This window comes from Melitaea cinxia, chromosome 26 (genome assembly GCF_905220565.1).
Source record: "Melitaea cinxia chromosome 26, ilMelCinx1.1, whole genome shotgun sequence".
NCBI lineage: Eukaryota > Metazoa > Arthropoda > Insecta > Lepidoptera > Nymphalidae > Melitaea > Melitaea cinxia.
Window position 1 is genome coordinate 7,237,584 of NC_059419.1, and position 14,641 is coordinate 7,252,224.

A 14,641-nucleotide genomic window follows, 5' to 3' on the forward strand; every position below is an offset into this window, starting at 1 on the left:
TTTTGTTTAAAATCTAAAAATATGTTTACATACTAATATTAAAGCTTTATAAGCTTTTTTTGAATATTTTAAGTTTCTTTAACCCATTTATGCTTATGAACTCACTGACGATTCCTTAACCGCTTCTTCACATTCGAACAGGAACCGCTTATTAAGACAATAATTACCACGAACAAAGAGTCTCCACTAATTAATAATAAAACACGCACTAACAAAGCCCTCCATTCACGCTCAGGACAGCGGAAAAAAAAAAACAAAAAGAAAAATAACCAAAACGGTGGTCGAAAAGCCTCAACATGCGAGTACGAACAAAAAGAGCCCATAGACAATGATGACAGTCGAGACGCATAATGCGGGAGCAGAGCGCGTTCTTAATTTGAAAATATTTCCATAATAAGATTTGTCTATGGCGCGACCGCTAACAAAAGATACCGGGCGAGCTTTGTTCAACTGACGGCTAGTAATAATTTAAAAAATTAAATCACGCAATTACGCGGGCGGGCTACCGCGGAGCGGGAGTTCGCTAGTTATTAGCTAAACAACTTTTCTCGTTAAAACTTGCATTTTTGAAATTAGTAGGTTCACGTCGCCTTTTCAGCTCTTCGCGTGTATTGAGAAGGTTCCTAATGAAGGCCAGGTGGAGTGGCCGGCTATTGAAGGTACGTCGAGAGGGTAGTTATTGAAGGCGCATGAAAGCGCCGCGTGACGTCACCGCCACTCAAGCGACAAGCTCCAGTCGCTAATTGGAACTCGTGGCGATAGGACGCGAGAAATGTTGCCTCAATCGACTAATACTTCAAAATTGAATAGGTTTGTTAACGAGCGGCCGGCTGAATGTTGCGAATGAAGTTGAGTACTTGGTTAGCATTCACTAACTACCTTGTACGTCTGTTTTTTATTCCCTTTAAAATTGAAGCATTAAAGTTTTATGATTATTATTATACGGAGGCAATAACGGTATTCTAGATGGCCGTCGATGTCACGAGATTTCAGTTCAAATGGAATTTCACGAGATCGCGGAATCTGAACGGACCCACACTAGCGCAACGAGTACACCCCTTTAGTTCACCAATGCGAACGAAGTAGGGCGTAATATCTTGAGAGTTCGCCCCCAGGGTAGTGGGCGTGGAAATAGGATGCTGCGTTGCTATGACAACCATGTGTAGGGGCGAGCGTTTACGTGCTCTGGCGTGGTGTGGGTGTGGGGGGAGCTGTATTAGTGTGCGTTTAGGCTGGCGTCGGGCGACCTTGGAAGTTTCGGTCTAGTTATAGTTGCATTTCTCTTTTCATGCAGGACAAAGTCACCAAAGCGTTAACCTTGACAATCACAGCTATATTTTTACAATCGACTACTTATTACTAAATTTATTTATTTCATTTACTTTTTAATATAATTATGTCATAAAAGAATATTATGAAAAGTATTCTGGTTAAGCAAGTAAGCTTTAAAAATCAGTTCACCCTCAACGTTTTTCCGCATCATTTCTTATACATTTCCGCCATTGGTCCTTTAAGCCGGATGTGAGCGCCGCCGGAATCTTATAACGAGAAAAGCGCCGAATATATTTTATACGTTCTTTGTTGGACTTCTTCCAACCTCCTCCTTCCTTTTATAATGCAATAGAGATCCCAATTTGAAATATTTTAATATGAATAATATTCAACAAAATAAGTACTTACATATGATTTTATTATTTATATGTTCTCTAATATTTACCTTAATTCATTATATGTTATAGGTATATCCATAATACAAATATTTCACTGGAGTATAAAATTTGCTTAATTAAGCATTTTTGGATGATTTTTACGGTCCCCTGCAAATATACGGGTATAAGTCTAATACTTAAATTTTCGAGGGCAGAATATTCAAATTTACAAATCGGGGTGGGTACTTAGGGCAGGGGTTGTTGACCTTTTTCCGGAGGCTGGTACTCGGAGATCGAAATAGATTTATATGTATGTATATAAATGAGGATATAGGGAGAATGGATCGGCTGTTATAATTATTTTATTTATTTATTATTGTTAGATCTTATATTAGATCACTATCTATACGTTTTTAACTTCTGTTTTTTTTACAGTGACGGCAGTGTTCACTATATATAATTAATATTACTAGTGTTCGCCCAGAGACCGAAATTCGACCATAATTAAAAATTGTAAATAAAAAAAATGAAAATAATGAAACTTTTTTTTTAAACTATTCAATTTGACTACAGACTTTGACAGTCAACAAAACTGTATAATATGCGTGAGTGTGTGTCAAATGAGTATACATGGTATATGTAATGTGTATACATAATACATGGTAGTGTGTGTAGTGATTTTTATGCAAAATTAAAAAATATATAAGCACTCTGCACTACTTCTCTATATAAACTTTAAGTGTGCAAAATTTCATACACCCCCGTCAGCGTTATTTCAGTAAAAAGGGGTACAAAAGTTTTTGCTTCACGTATTAATATATAGATCCCAGTACAGATTTTATCAAGAGATGTGCTGTCATATAGAAATTCTATAAAAAATAAATTTTCGAATTGTTTATATTATTAGATGTAATATTCTTCATATGTATAACACCACTGACTAATTAATGTCTATCCTACTGCGATCTCTACAGTTAAGTTTTATCACAGAAGTGACATAGAAACACCTAAAAACAAGCGCATTTTTAAACATTTCTAGCTAATATTTCGTTCCTATTCATTCAGTCAAGACGTTCTTCAGTCTCGGGTCGTCATTAGCTGTGCAGCTAGTTTAGATGCTAGACGCTAAGTTAGCTATTTTCGTCTTTCTCGCGTCTAGCTCCGGGGCTCACTCGACGTTCTTGTTGTGATAATACCAATTGTTTGCTGTTTCTCTGTTCAACTAATATTTGTTTTCATATCTTTTAGGTTTTATAATCGTACTTTTTTTATAGATTTTTAAGTTACTTATTTTGAATAAGAAATATGTTAAAATCGATAGCGTTATTAGATTTTGAATGACTTTGGTAACTTCGAAGTCAAATGTTCCTAATAATTTAAATATTATAATTTATTTAAAATAAATTAAAGTATGTACTAAATAATAAACGACTATGTTTTAAGTATGACTACAAATTAACACATATTTATTATGTATATTATTTTAATATTTTTCATTGAATATATCCACTATGAAAATTTAACATTGTTACAAAAGTAAATAAGCAAATAAAACGCGCGTAAAGTAAAACATACACAAACTTTTATCCCTTAAAAAACAATACTCGATGAATAAAATAAAGTCGTTTAAACGTTTCACTGAAACACTGTTTTTATCAACAATTTCATAAATAAAACATCTTCCGAGTCGAATGTTTTAATCAATAGCGTTTCCAGTCGAATTCGTATCTTGGTTCAACGGGGGTATGCCAATTATGTTTTTGACGGTGCCTCGGAATTGGAAGAGAGTTCGCTTATATACAGAGTATGAATTTACCTAAAGGGTGTGTTTTAGGGTATTTTTATATTGTGGAATAATTGGTGTCTCGATTTTATTTTATTAAATTTCTTTTTAAACTTGAAAATGTTGTATGTTTTCCAATGATGATAATAATTATTTTGAGTTTTATTAAGAAAGATAAATTTTAAAACTTGTGGCTATGATTTGTTAGAAAGAAGCTATAGCCAAACATCAGTGTCATCTTATCTAACAACAGTCGAACCTAAATGCGGATGAAAACGGATAAGACTTGAGAGAGATTAAATATAAGCTACTTAGTTAATAATATATTAAGGAAAAATCAGCGCCTTTTATTGTTGGTCCATTTGTTTTTGAATATACATAATTATATTAAAATAAATACTAATTTCACACCTAGTTCAATCTAAATTATCAAATTTGGTACTGTTACAACGTGATGAACATTCTATTTTTATATATGTGAAAATTCTTGAGAATGGTTGTGATTTGAAATACACTTTCTCACTTGTGAGTTACTTATCAATGGGTAAAAAATGTAATGCATGTCAATAAATACAAAACATCCCCCAATGCAAGCGAAGTCGGTACAAAAGGAAAGTGACCGAACCATTCGCCTTGACACACCTAACCCATTGCCATTAATCTTAATACGTTACCACCACTGAGTCACTGTGACTCAGAATAGGATTTTGTAAAATATATTTATGGACTAAGAGCTAGCAGTTCAATTTAATGCATAAGATTCTCATATGTCCGTATTTATAGATCTAAACAGATAGGATAGGTAAATATTTAATATAATATATTTTTAATTTTAATCAGTTTAAGAATTAATAAACTAACGAACTATTTATAGTATATACACATTTATACATAAAACTCAAAAAAAAAACTTAGATTAACGCAACCAAACAATTCAATTTTTATACTACCATCAGGCAAATATGTTTATAAGCAAAGTATCTGCTAGCTCCTATAGTATCCAGAGATAACATTGTTTTGTATTTTGAACAAGAATTAATGTAATAAAATAAACAGCGAACCGGTAAACGTATCCACATAACGAATTTAATAGATCACTTATTGAATTAATTAATAAATAATTTTCGTTAATCAAAAGCTAACAATGATAATTCATTTCATTAATAATTATCAGCACTTGCATAGAATTAAATTGGTAATGTATGAAGTATTAACATTTAATTATGTGATTGCATTCATTTTTAACCGACTTCAAAAAAGGAGGAGGTTACTCAATTCAACCGTATATATATACATACCATATATACATAATGTATGTTCGGGGATAACTTCGTCGTTTATGAACCGATTTTGATAATTCTTTTTTGTTGGAAAGTAGATATCCCAGCAGGCCTAGCATGCGCGCCACGACAAAATTTTGTCTACCCCTTTTCTCGTATTATCTCTCTATGTCTACAGTAGCTAACATGCGTGCACGCGATACTCTTCTCGTGACGTCAATAGAAGAGATAATCATTAAATTTTAGTGATCTGTGATATTTATCTCTACGGAAGCTAACATGACATCGTAATTTTGTCGAATTTTGTCGTTTTAGGAAGAGAAACTTCTCGTTTTCAATATTATCGACGAGAAAGACGATAAATAAAAAATAAATAAAACCGGGTGCCTATTTTTTGTATACCATGGCGTTTCCCTATTATAATTATATAATTTCGGTATACGAAGAGCGGGAAATGAGAAAAGTCGAGTGAAGTGTGCTATATAATGACACAAAAAACGTATTTGCGCCCTGTTGCTTCTTATTCTAAATAATAATAATAATAATACTTTATTTCAGACCAAAGTATAAGTCCATATTGGGTTAGTACAACAAGACAAGACAACATTCAGAATAAAAAACAAAACAAAATTATATTAAAAAAATCAATAAGTAAAAATAAAATTAAATAGAATAAATTAATAGAAAAGTAAAATCAATAATCAAAAAAAAAATTCAAAAATTCAAAAAATTTTAAAAATTAAAAAAAAAAACAATGCGTGATAGAATTACAATTATCTAATGTGCGACAAGATATAAAGCACAACACGAGCATATTGTTTTACATATATAATTAAATTCATTTACTTACGCCGTTTTATTTTCCATATTAGATTTTTTAAATTAGATATACACTTTTTATCTTAGCCAAAAGGCCGAGAACATTGTTAAATAAAACATGTGTCACTCGTTTGAAATTATACAAACTTTGGCTCATCCCGGTTTGGCACTGTTATAAACAAATATAATATGAATAAAATGCAACATATGCAGTTTGTTAAGCCTGGAAATTTTACACAAAACTGTTTAGTCAGCGATAAACCCCGTCGCTTCCAATTTCATTATTTTATATTAAAAAGACCATTGTATTCAAGACAGTTCGAGTCCGACTTAGCTTAAGAACAGTTGTTGTCTATAATTAATTAAATAAATTAGCAGCAGTAATTAAAGTGTTTTTTTAAAAAGGACTAACGGAGAGCCATCCTAACAGCACGATTGGTCAATAACCTTGTAAATTCAACTTTACGACATAAGAAATAAGAATGATATTCAGTTGTGATTATGGTTGATAATGTTTCTCTACTCGACAAGGCGAAGTCTTCGGAAGAGAATTTTGTCTCTCGTAGTGCGCATGTTAGGGTAATCGAGAAAATACTCGATGTAGACATTATCTCTCTCTCTCGTCAAGAGATATCTCGTTGTATGCATGCTAGGCCGGCAGGTGTGGTACCATGATAAGGAAACCAGGATCTGATGATGGGATCCCAGAGAAATCGAGGGGAAACCCTTAAAAATCCACATAATTTTTTTACTGGGTGTAGATTTTGATGATTTTTAATTTAATCGAAAGCCGATGTTTATCATGTGGTCACATTTAAATTTCACCGAGATCTGATTACAACTTTTGGAGTAATCTTTGATAATTCGTATTTACTTGACTATTTTTCGTCTACCTACGTTGTATTACTTGTCGATGTGATTGAAGTCGGTTTTTTTCGTTTGCTAGCAAAGACAATTATTACTACATACATTTAATATTTATAATTTTAAATATATTATATATAACTAGCGACCCGCCCCGGCTTGGCACGGTTGTAAAACTATCAGTTTTCCTCTACTATATTATGCATGATTTATACATATAAACCTTTCTCTAGAACCACTTTATTTACTAAAGAAAACCGCATCGAAATCCGTTGCGTAGTTTTAAAGATCTAAGCATACAGACAGCGGGAAGCGACTTAGTTTTATACTATGTAATCTTAATATATATAGATCTCGTGTCACAATGTTTGTCCTCAATGGACTCCTAAACTACTTAACCGATTTTAGTCAAATTTGCACACCGTGTGCAGTTTGATCAAACTTAAAAGATAGGCTATATTTTATTTTGATATATTATGTTATTATTATATTTCAGAAAAAAATAAGGTGATACGAAATTCGCCAGGTCAGCTAGTATTATATAATATTATAATATTGTATAGCTTAAAAGTTTGTTTGTTTGTTTAAACGTGCTATTATCAGTTATCTACTGGTTCGAATTGAAAAAATATTTTTGCGTCGGCTAGCCCATTTACTGATTAAGGATATAGGCTTTTTTGTCCTAAAAGTAACGCGTGTGAAACCGCGTGACACAGCTGGTATGTGTATAGAATGTATAGTTTTGTCTTCTTGATAATAACTTGTAACTTTGTTTGTATGTCTTATTATATTAATGATACATCAATGAACAATTAGTGTTTATAAAAATGGTTATATATTTAAAATTTAAAAATTGTTAGGATATCTCAGTTGTTTTTTGATACGAAACAAGACTAAAATTTATATGACGATACATTGAAATTTATTTACTATGGCGACTTTTCACAAATCGGTTTAAAAATTGATGATAAGAAATTTTGGAAACGGGATTTGCGTATACAGTAACGACAGGTAATATTCACGGAATGAACAACGCAAACAATAATAAAACAGACTTAGAAAAGGGTCATTTACATAATTAATGACAAAATATAAGAATACTTAATTCCTTTAATAACATACCTCTAAAAACCCAAGTCTCCAGTATTAAGTTGAAGAGTATATGAAATAAAATATAAAAGACAAATCATATCTATTAAGTTGTGATATTAAGTGTCTACATTTAACCAAAACAATTACTCTGCAAAATTATTGAAAAGACGTGAAATAACAGACATTAACGGTTTAGGGTGTCACATACTGTACATTTTTTTATTTTTCTTATCAAGTTTTCTTCATGTAAAGTATTTTAGAAACGCATGCGCCGAATATTATCCACGTCCCGCGCGCCTAACATTACGACCATTACAAGAATTCATCCAGAAATACTTATATTACAAACGAAAATGGACTTTAATGCTCTGATGTAGAGTTTTAGTTAGCAAAGCATTTGTGAGTTTTAAATTTTAATGCGACTTATTGTGTTGATTGTCTCTCCGGCTAATCGTAAAAATTCTTCAACGATGGTTTCCATTACAGAGTCGTTTTGTTTGCACCATTAATTCTAAGAGTCTGTTTTGTCGTCTGATAAAATTTATCTAGCACATAAGTTACTAACTGGTTTTATCAGAAAGAAACAAAACAGTCTCTTAGAGATTGTTTCACTTAAATTAATAAACTACTACTTATGAATTTCCATGGACTTTGCGATTAAAAATATCTAAGAGATGTGATGTGAGGAATTGATAATGAAACTAAAAAATATGTCAAAAAGTTATCACTTGGATAAGTAGGTACGTCAGATAACACTTTCAGTAAGCGGTGACACAGGCATTAAGAAATTAATCGTAGTGAACCATTGTACATTGGTGAAAATCTTATTCTGTGTTCTTTCCTTGTCTTTCATTAAAGATATGTAGCTATCTTTACTCGCAAAGTCATTTCCTGTGATTCGCTGGATAAAAATAATTTTTCGTGACAGAGCACTAATGTAAAAAAAAAAAAAAAAAATTAAATTTTAAGAATATGTGTAATATTTATTTTATTATTTATGTAAGACAAATAAGATCTGTTTATTTATTTATTTAGGATCACCAGTATTTATTAACAGTAATTACACAATAAAGTAAACTTAATATTAGTAAATATGATACAGCTTAGTGTTACAATTTCTTAAGGTCAACAACGCATGCAAAAAGAAGCGTTACATTCCAAAATAAAATAAAAATCTATCCAAATCTATTAAAAACAACAGTTATCAATTATACATATGTAGCGATTTTAAAAACAATTTCTCAATGATTTGCACAACTCCCATCTGAGCTTGGTAAATGACTCAGCAAAGACGTCGATGGTAGTAACGTTAAGGAGTCTGGACAACCTCCCACCACACAACCCAGAGACGTTTGCGAAAGGTTGGGCAAAGCGAAGTAAAAGGATCTTATAACAAAACTAGCGACCCACCCCGGCTTCGCACGGTTGCAAAGACTATCAGTGTTCCTCTACTAAATTATGCATATATTATACATATAAACCTTCCTCTGGAATCACTCTATTTACTGAAGAAAACCGCATCAAAAATCAAAATCCGTGGCGAAGGTTTAAAGATCTACACAGTTAAAAGCGACTTTGTTCCATACTATGTAATGATTTGGCATAAAAATGCGTTGTATCGTCTCTATTTTAAAATGTTTAAAAATATACAAGCCTTCAGATTCAACTACAAGTTCCACACAATTTGACCTTCGTAAACTTCACTTAATAATTAGATCGCAAATATATATGTTTCTTTGTAAGTCCTGGAAGTAAATTTTAATTATTTTTTCATTCATTCGTTGGTAGCAAAGTTGATATTTAAAAAAAATGATAATTACTAACGGCTAACTACGTTGTAAATAATTGATGAAACAATGCGATTATGTTGTTAATACACGAACCCTTTTTAATATCGTCGCGTTAATAAGATATAATCACACATACTAAATTGGAAAGTGTCGTCAATGAGGCTTCTTATTCTGGCAAAGTCACAAAGTAAAATATTGAAAAAAGTTTATTTTTAGCGAAAAATATTACAAAATAGGAGCTATTAAATAATATATAACGTACTATTAACACTGTGTGGCTACGGTACTTAAGAATTTAGCCACCCCCTCTCTTCCCGTGGGTGTCGTAAGAGGCGACTAAGGGATATCACAGTTTCACTACCACCATGGAACTTAAAAAGCCGACCGGTGGCGTGATAACCATCCAACTCCTGGCTTTGAAATACACAGGTCGAAAACGGGCAGCAGCGTCTTCGGTGCGACAAAGCCAATACTGCGGTCACCAACCCGCCTGCCCAGCGTAGTGACTATGGGCAAAACACATGAGTTCACGTTATTTTTGGCGTAAACTTGTGGAGGCCTATGTCCAGCAGTGGACTGTATAGGATGTAATGATGATGATGATGAGGTAATATTAACAAATAAGTATTTATCATTGTTTTCACGAGATTTTGTCACGAGAATTGTTATGATGGATTAAAGAATTTCAATGGTAAAAGTATTAATAAGTAACAATAATAACGTGTCTATGGATTACAAGCAAATAGAATATCAAATTATTTTATGTTACTCTTTACTAGTTACTTATTAGTTAGTTCGTAACATTTTGTATTTCCAGCTTTCTACATACCAAGTTTCATTGCAATCGGTTAAGTTGTTTTGCGTATTAGAGTAACAAGCATACTCACCCATCAATAAATAGTCTTTGATATTGAAAGATTTAGTCATTTATATACCCATAGAAAACTAAGTTTTGTAACTACGAACCTATAATATCAAATTTTCGATGAAAAAACTACAAAATCAATTGTTATGATTTTAAAATAAACAAGAATAAGTACGTGAGACCGTGTCGTGACCGTGTGTTTTATAGACACATTTAATAAACGTACGGTAATTAGAATAAGCGACACGTCAAAGGGTTAATGTTGGGTTGTTCGTCCTGTACCGTTTATAATATGTAGGGGTTAGTTTTGAGAGAAATATGTCGTCGGATGTATAATTATATAATATACTTATTTATTATTGAAAAATATATGATTTAAAAATATTAAATCAATGTTCTTTTAAATAATATAAATGACTTATAACTTATTATTAATAACATATTATAAATATCTTACAACATACACACACAGTCGTCTGTTCATATGATAAGCAACTTAATGCTTGTGTTACAGCCGACAACAGCTGACTGTTATAACTTTTTTTTTGATAAATATACTTAGAAATAATAAATAAATACAAATATTATACCCAGACTCAGGTGGGAATCGAACCCGCAACCTGTTGAACAGAAAGAAGGACCACCAATATAAAACTGTACCAAAAGGACTAGTCAATAAAGATAAAAACTTAAAATTGAAAGCGAAGAAAGTAAACTAAACGTTACAAAACGTCACCAAACACAATTAATGTATTATGATGTATATCTACTTTTTAAATAATTTGGTAGTCAGTATTGTTAATGTTTTCTTCTATCAAAGATTTCACAGACTACGAAACAGACTTCAGAGACTAAACTCTTTTTAACCGACTTCCAAAAAAGGAGGAGGTTCTCAATTCGACTGTATTTTTTTTTTTTTTAATGTATGTTACATCAGAACTTTTGACCGGGTAGACCGATTTCGACAAATTTTGTTTTAATCGAAAGGTGGTGTGTGCCAATTGGTCCCATTTAAATTTATTTGAGATCTAACAACTACTTTTCGAGTTATATCTAATAATGCGTTTTTACTTGACGCTTTTTTCGTCGACCTACGTTGTATTATACCGCATAACTTTCTACTGGATGTACCGATTTTGATAATTCTTTTTTTGTTGGAAAGGAGATATCCCTAGTTTGGTACCATGATAAGGAAACCAGGATCTGATGGTGGGATCCCAGATAAATCGAGGGAAACTCTCGAAAATCCGCAATAACTTTTTACTGGGTGAACCGATTTTGATAATTTTTAATTTAATCGAAAGCTGATGTTTATCATGTGGTCACATATAAATTTTATTGAGATCTGATAACTACTTTGATAACGCGTAGTTGCTTGACTATTTTTTCGTCGATCTACGTTGTATTACTTGTCGATGTAATTGAAGTCGGTTTTTTTTTTCGTTTGCGAGCAAACACAATTATTTCTGCCTTAAGTTGTTTATTTATGGTTATGTTTTTTTTTTTAAATGTTTTTTATGTATTACATAGCTAAATTATTTTTTTCTTGATATCTAATTTTTAGTCTTCATTTGCAAAAGTAAATTAATTATGAACCAAAAAAATCAAGCGAACGATCAATCAACAAATAAAATAAATCATAATTGCATTTCATTTACAAAAATTGTAAATAACTGAAGAATATAATTATAAGCGATCAAAATTATCACCGTTCATTATAAGAGTTTTTAACCCTTTAAATTAAAACGTAAAATTCCATTTTTATACTAGCTACATCGTTCTCAATTTCCAGCGTAATAAACAGGTGGGGTTAAATCTGCAGTTGACGTCGCCCGCAGCGCTACTTCAAAGGAAATATAAATGTATGAATTGTTTAGCGAAAATACAGCCGCGGGCAGGACCTTCCGACCTGCGATTATGTAAAATTTGGTTGTTATTTTGTATTTTGGAATATCGGAAGGTATGTACGTAGGGTATTTCCTGTACATAAACGGTAATATGTTGTTACATATAATTGTGTAATATATATAATTGAATTTTTGCATTTAGAAAACACAGAATCTAATGAAATTAATAAAATATTTAATTTCATAAATCAGTGTCGTTGATTATGAAATATATATATACAAATTTAATAGATATTATTATTCAGTAACGACCAAAATCTACTTAAGATAAAAAATAATAATGCCAAAAGATCTTCAATGTTACTATTAGAAGTATTATACTCGTCTAAGTACTTAAATATTTACTTTAATTTTATATTTCTATGAAAGTTTTAAAGGCAATAACCGCGTATTACTTATAAAATAAATCATAAAAAATACAACCTGTCAATTCCACATCGAACCGTTAAATGGAAAAGTATAAGTATCTGTTGCGAACATCAAAAGGAAAAACTAATGCGCGGTACCGACGCGACATTTCGTTGTAAAATATTAACGGGGGTCGATCCCGCCCCCGCGGGTTAATGCAGGTTAAAACAGCTATTCCCTTTATACTAGTACGATTGTATGGAATTATCCGACTTAACGAGATAGGTACGTTGAATTTTCAGTTGAAGAATTTTTTTTCGAAATTTTGTAAGATTTATGGTGTGTATATTAATGTCTTATGTCATTTTCAGATTTTGAATCAGAGAGAGAATTAGGAGATTTTGACATTTTAAATTAGATAATAAATTATACTCATTATTTTGCTGCGTTGTAGATAACACAAATTATGTATTTTAGGTGCAGTGGGAGGAGTAAAAATAAACATTGGCAACAAGTGCAGCAAAAATAAAAATTGTAGTTTAAAAAAAATCTATAAAATGATTATAAAAACATATTTTTCTCCCAAAACTTTATACAGAGTAAATATATCACCATATACCGTACAGTTTTAATCGTGGCTGTCTAAGAAAACATTCTTGGGAAACTTAAGCTTTTTCTTTAAATACGCATTTAAATTGAAAATGAACAACTAAATCGTATATTTTACAACTAATATTGATTTAACTCGAATAAAATAATCTCTAATATATAACTCTCATTACGTAAGTATTACAGCTAAATAAGAATGACTAGTAAGAAATAAAATATTTTATCCTTGTAAGTAAGATATAAACTTTTTGGTACGGTTGTCAACCTTAAAAGGGGAAAGAAATAAAATATCCCATGGTTTTAAAACGTTCCTACAAATCAATCAGCTTGAAGATGGCGTTTACGTGATTCCATAGCAGATCACTTTTATATCGAGAATTCAGGGTTGTCTCCCAAGGATAGAAAAATTAAAAAGTACAGAAAAAACTCTAGTTATGATCTACCAATGACAGCAGACATTTGTATTTGTACAAATATGTGTTTCTGGACTACGTGTACAACTTTGCCTGTCTTCCAAACGTGCCTATCCTGGTTAAGAATAAAGCAGATTATGAACATTCATATTTATTCAATTAATTAATGTTTCTAGTCTAAGAGTAAGTCCTTGTAGATCTCCTCACCGTACCTAGGCGAGTACTTAAAGCAATCGTTCCCGGTTGTTACCACAAATAATTGATGCGATCGTCACTCGGTTAGGCAAATTATCCGCCAATCTGTAGTAGAGCAGCAGTGCTTTTGGCCAGCAATAGTCAAGTAAATGAGAAAGAAGTTGAACGTTTGTTTATAGTTACTGTTATATTCCAACTAGTAGCAAGCGTGATATTTAACGACCTACAGTTTTGCTCAATAAAAAGTACTATAACGCTTAAACAGCTAATAGAAACATATATACATATTTCATGTAAAACCATTCTTAAACAATATAGCACAAATAAATCGAAAGTTTCATCATTTAAAATCTACGAAAAAAACCCGACAAATAAATCGTGGCAACCCTATACAATAAATTAGAACCTAATTAATAGAAAGCTCATTGCAACGAGTAGTCATCTAAATATACGCGTTACGTACACAACGCCTTATCGAGTAAAAACCGTACCGTAATGTACGGATAGGTACGAATACGGTGGTACGCAATAAGTCCGTTTTAATTACTAGCCGATATCGGCAGATTCCTGTCTTGCCTACTCGGGAGCCGTGCTCTACTACGTTGAGGGGTGTGAGCATTTGTCGATATCGATAACAAAATAAATTTTAACTTTTTTAAAACATTTAGTTTTTTAAGTATGATTTTAATTTAATAAAATGCTATATAATTTTTAATTGTGTTACACAAGGCTTGAAATACCAAATTTGTATACATTCGATGTGAAAAAATATTATAAAATAAACAGATTCAATAATCATCGTGAAAAAAATATCAATGAAATCTCAAAACAAAATCAATGAACTATTTCAGCAAACTAAACCAAGCAAAGTAAATCAGAAGCACTATTAACATAAAGTCGCACGGAGATTAAAATTAATTCGATCCAGTCGATATCGATACAATTAATTAAATCATCGTTCTAACACTATCTAACACAAACAAGACTCGATAACGAGGTGAAATATTCACATTGCGAGCTACACAAT

General features: G+C 31.7%; 1 protein-coding gene across 1 annotated transcript in view; it reads right to left on the reverse strand.

Annotated features, from left to right (window-relative positions):
• Positions 1–14,641, reverse strand: part of LOC123666493 (protein pangolin, isoforms A/H/I/S) — a 133,106-nt gene that overhangs the window by 18,545 nt on the left and 99,920 nt on the right. The gene's annotated exons all lie outside the window — the stretch shown is intronic.